Genomic DNA, 5,545 nt, shown 5'->3' on the forward strand with positions numbered 1-5,545 from the left:
AGGCCGATAGACCACTTTCCAGTGACGTCACTTCCTGTCGACCCAGACCCCGCCCCTTCCTCCCACCCACCAGCCTGACGAAGAGGAGAGTGCTCTTGCAGCACCACTGATCCAGAGTCTGGTTTCCAGCGTCTGCAGTCATTGTATTTACCTACCCGACAAAGAGGAGACACAAGGGGAGTGCGAAACCAGCTGTCACTAATGCAGACCTTCCCCGTCAGCATCAACCCAACTTCGCGAAAATGAAGAAAGTAATTTATTCCTAAAAGGTGTGATAATATTAGGACAATAGTCAAAATAAGGAACCACTTGCCTTTATATCGGGCTTTTCGTGACCCCCTCAAGTGTTCGAAAACACTTTGCAGCTAATGCACATTTGTAGTCACTCCGGAAACGCAGCCGCACGTTTGTGAGGTTGGTGCGGGGTGGATCCCTCCGTTAAAATAATATCACCACATCTTTTGCATCTACCTGAAAGGCCTCAGTTCAGAGTCTCACTGAAATACAGCATCTCCAGTTGATGCAGTACTGAGGGAGTGCTGCGCCATCTGCCCTGATTTGTGGGTTCATCCAAGAGTGGGACTTAACCTAGAATCTTTTAACTTGGCGGTGGAAATGCTGCCAAGTGAGCCACAACTGAAACACATTTTAGTGTTTTAATTCAATTGGATTTAGCAAGGACTGTTTCCTCTTGTAAGGAAAGCCAAAACAAAAGAGGTTCAGTCTTAAAATTAGAAGTCAGCTATTCAAGTGAAATGAAGAATCACTTTATCCCATGAAAGCTGGTGAAAATCTGAATATCTCTTCCACACCGACGTACACACAAGGTTATAGGTGCTAAATGAAATGTTATATCCGACAAAATTTGTTGAACTTAGATAAAAGGTATCAATGGATAGGGTCAAAGACAGTTCAAAGTCAATAATGAAACAGGTTAAGAGTCTAAATGGTTCTGTGTGTTTTTCATAAACCATTGCAATGAACTGCAGATGCTGGAAATCAGTAACACAAACAGAAATTGCTGGAAAAACGCAGTAGGTCTGGCAGCATCCGTAGAGAAGAAACAGTTAGTGTTTCAGGTCGTGACCTGTCTCCAGAATGGAATTGTTCCAAATTGTCATACCTGCTGATGTTAACACTGGGCAAGTCAGATCCAAGAATGAAATTAGGTTTGAGAAATGATTTGCTTTTTTTGCAGTTAGTTAATGTCACGAAAGCACAGTCACATGACCACAGTTGTTCTTTAACAGAAGTTTATCACACAAATAATAAAAATGCTAAATATTTAAAAAATAAAGATCTGAAACAGCAAAACAATGCTTCAACCCCTTTTCACAAAGCAATCCTTTTACAGATAGTCAAGTCCAGACAATTATTCATATCTGAACTTTCACTTCACTAACTCTTCCCGAATTCTGTTCCTTGGGTCACTGGCAGTTTTATGATTTATTTGTACGTCTAAGACCATGAATATTCTGCAATTCTAGTGACCTAAAACACTTGTTTTAGTTTGGAGGGCTGAAAAACTTTTATAGTCTCACAACAGGAATTAAAAACAGTTCAGTTAGGAAGACTGGTTCTCCTGAACTGAGCTTTTGAACTGAAATCAAAGCTAATCTAATGGGCTGGTCTATTTGTAAACTTAGCACTATAAACTTTCAGTCCATTAATACCACAGGTATCTTTTCAGACCCTTGACTAAAGTCACATGCCTTCTTGGAAATTGTGTACTTCAGTCACTATTCCAAATGTTTTTTGTTCGAAAGGTCAGACATCTACATAAGACTAACCAAATTCCACCTGGCCTCTACTTTAAAAGCCAAATCCCAAATGAAATACACGCACCTTTTATCTTTAAATCCCAATGCAACAGTGCCTAAATGGGTCTGAATCTGAATGAATTTCACCTTGAGCCCTTATGTCTATTCTATTCCATCTGCCTTTGTGCTCTATCCAAGATTGTCCATGAGACCTGACCTCTTCCTGCCTCAATCTTATTACCAAAAAAATTGATTACACCTTTCTTTCCTAGCCTCCATGGTTGTTTATATCAACATTTGTGTCCTTCCGTTCCAAATATACTTTCTTCTCAAATTATCACACTCAATCCTTGCAAACTACCCAATTTCTAATATTCCTTTACATTTGAAATTCTTTCTACGTTCTCATCTCTCAAATCAATGCCCATCTTCCCTAAAACAACAGAATTGTACCCTTTCAATCAGGCGTTCCCTCAATGTCACTATACCAATCATTAATAATATTCTTTGTAACTATGGTCTTGGTATACTATTAGAAATCCAGTTTCTGGACACTAGGCACTTTGTTTTCTTTTAGACAGTCTGACCACTATATGATATTAAGTAGCTGCCAGACAGAATATTTTGGCCCATAATTCACTTACTCTAGGAAAACACCAGCATAGGCCTTTGCTCTTTCTACATTCCTTTGGCAGTAATCTAAATGCAACAGAGATACAAACACCAGGACAAGTTAATACTTTACTTCAATGCATTCATGATTGGCTCCAGCACAGAATCCCTGAATGCTAAGACATCACCATGTATGTGGTAATGTCACCAACGCTATGAAGGTGGCTGGTCTCCAGCACTAGCCATCCAAAAATACCATCCCTGTTCATCCTTTCAGACAGATCTTCAACTTTTGTCAAAGTTGACCACACAATTGTCTTCCAAGGTCACTCCTCCCTTGGCCTCACCTAATTCAAATCTATTCATTTGGGATAGAGAAGCATTTACAATGCCTTCACACTCCCACACCACTATCTCTGGAATTGGTCTAATATTCGGTCCTGAAGTCCATCCTATTTCAAGGATGCTGTTTACTTTTGATAGAATACTTTGAAAACACAGGTCATATTTCATTTGAACACTGACACCACTCATCTCCAATTTTATCACAATCTCTCATAAACCATCACATTGTTTTTCCAAAGGCCAATATTGAAGGACCAGAAATTTGTTGTGTTTAACTATCTGGAGACCACAGTCTCCAGATATAGCCTGGATGTGTATGATAGGGAATCAACATGCTGTGGGGGAGTCAGATGATGTCACTCAATTCAGAATACTCAGCCTTTGACAAACTTTTATAGATTATTTATACAATGTCACATGTTAAGGTAGCTGCTCAATGGTAATCTCTCAGGATATTGAATGTGCAAGATTCAACAACAATGAAGTCATTGAGAATTTAGAGGGGTGTTCTGACTCTGTTAGAAAGAATCATGACTTGTCCTTTCTGAAGCAAAATGTTACTTGCTATTTATCAGCCAAAGACTGAGTATTGAACAGGTCTAGCTGCATGCAAGCACAAACTGCTTTTATATATAATTACTGTGCAATCATCAAGAAACATTGGAACAGCAAGGATGAAGAAAGGTCAGTGATGATGCAGGTGAAAATCATTGGGCCAAGGATACAACCCTGTGAAACTCTTGCAATAATATCATTGGACTGTCCTTAGGTAAAGGGGTTAACTGAAAGTCAGGCTGCTTCAAACAGGCAGCTAACACTGAATGTAACAAGGAATAGAGGAGTTATTTCTGATACGAAGGCAAACTACAAACTTGAACACTCCAGAAGTGTAATCAATGTTGGGGATGAAATAATCTAAAGGATCAATAATGTTACACCACAAACTTGAAAGAGAGAAAATTCAATTTGAAATCAACTCCAGGAATCTTCAGCAACAGAACTTCAAACAATACTGTACAAGGATTGAACCCTGGACACTTCCAGAGACAGACACGGTTGGTTGGAATTTTGGCTAAATTCCACCATTAATCAGGTAACAGCCAAGTTGAGTTATGAGGCTTAACTTGCTTACTTGAGGTGTCTTGATTGCCACGTGCAATAAAAGTTTAAATCATTGTTTCAATGTTTGAGAGATTTCTTAATAAGTAGCCAAATAAAAGGTAGCTTGTGGTGATTTACACAGTATGCTGTAAGCGTACAATGTATAAACGCTCGTGATGTGAACATAAAAGGAGTAGGTCATTACTCCTCGGTTAGTGTACTACCCTATGAGATGTTATATTGAGCTTTGTTCCAACTTTGAATGTTGATTCTAGCCAATATTAACAGTGGTCTAAAGCCATGGACTGGTCAGAAAATACAAATAACACCCCTTAATTTGACCCCGTGCGTGCGCGTGCGCCACACACACACATCTCTGCTAGACTGCATGCATTGGTGTTAGATCAAAAATCAGAATTAGACATTTCCTTCCCTTGATCCTGTTAATTTTCTATCCAGACTTTCATATGGAAGAATGTAAACCACAAATGACAAGACTGAGGATGGGACAAATTAATTTATGTAAAGCCAAAATACTTTTCAGAAAAATCAGGATCAGAACACATGCTTTATTGTCATTTAGAATATGATCTTTCAGAAAGTGGTTTCTTAGCAAAAGCCTTTTTACATCAGGACATTATGGAATACATTAAATTTTAAAAATTGCAAGCATGATTAGCACAGCATCAAAAAGCTTTAATTGCATATAGATATAGTTTAAGCATGAGATATGCAAGAGTGATATTCGTATGCCAATTACTTCAACTTGGATTTCATAATTATGCAAACATCTGATTATCAATATGAAACCTTTAAATGATGAACATGACATAACACATCGTGTCCTGTACTGACTACTTGAAGGAGGGGTCTAATCAATCCCACTTCTCAACATGTTCCCCTTTGCTCTGTAAATATTTCTTCTGAAAGTGTTTGTCCAATTTCCTTTTGAAAGTTGTTACTAAATCCACCCTTACCATATTGTCAGGCAGGTCATGCTGTTGTAACTCGAGTTTTGTTCTTTATTCTCCACATTGATCTTTTACCAATTAACTGTGAATCTGTGTATTGTGGCTTGTTTCTCTTTACATACTCTATATAAAATATTTTCATAACATTTTTACAAAATTGCTGTAGTTCTAAAGTAGCAAACAAATTGATTCCATCATGTTGGTTTAACATCATGAAACTACACAAAATCCTACATGTGACCAAGCCACAAACATGCACTGCAGGCAGTCTTGCCTGATTAAATCAATTTTCCTCAGAATCCTTCCCACAGTTAACTACAGTAAAATGTACAATGTAAAAACTATTGACAATCTTGCTGGGAACTTCATGTAATTTTAATTTTCCTCTCCTTCACAATATCCCACGTTTGAAATTAAGTGATTAAGAAAAATTACTCAGCACTTAAACAATTCACAAAGAAACAATCCTACATTTCGTAGACAAAACATTTAAGGGATTTAAGGTAAAAGGCAAAAAAGAAGCTACCAAGTTTTGAGAAGATTTGTAGCTCAGGTTGAGGTTCTGGATGTAGGTTTGCTCACCAAGCAACAGGGTTCATTCAGATGTTTCGTCACCATACCAAGTAACATCTTCAGTGAGCCTCCCGACGAATCACTGCTGGTATTTCCTGCTTTCTATTTATATAAATAGAAATTTATATAACATATTATATATAACAAACATATAAATAGAAAGCAGGAAACACCAGCACTGCT

Source organism: Hemiscyllium ocellatum, chromosome 9, assembly GCF_020745735.1.
Source record: "Hemiscyllium ocellatum isolate sHemOce1 chromosome 9, sHemOce1.pat.X.cur, whole genome shotgun sequence".
NCBI lineage: Eukaryota > Metazoa > Chordata > Chondrichthyes > Orectolobiformes > Hemiscylliidae > Hemiscyllium > Hemiscyllium ocellatum.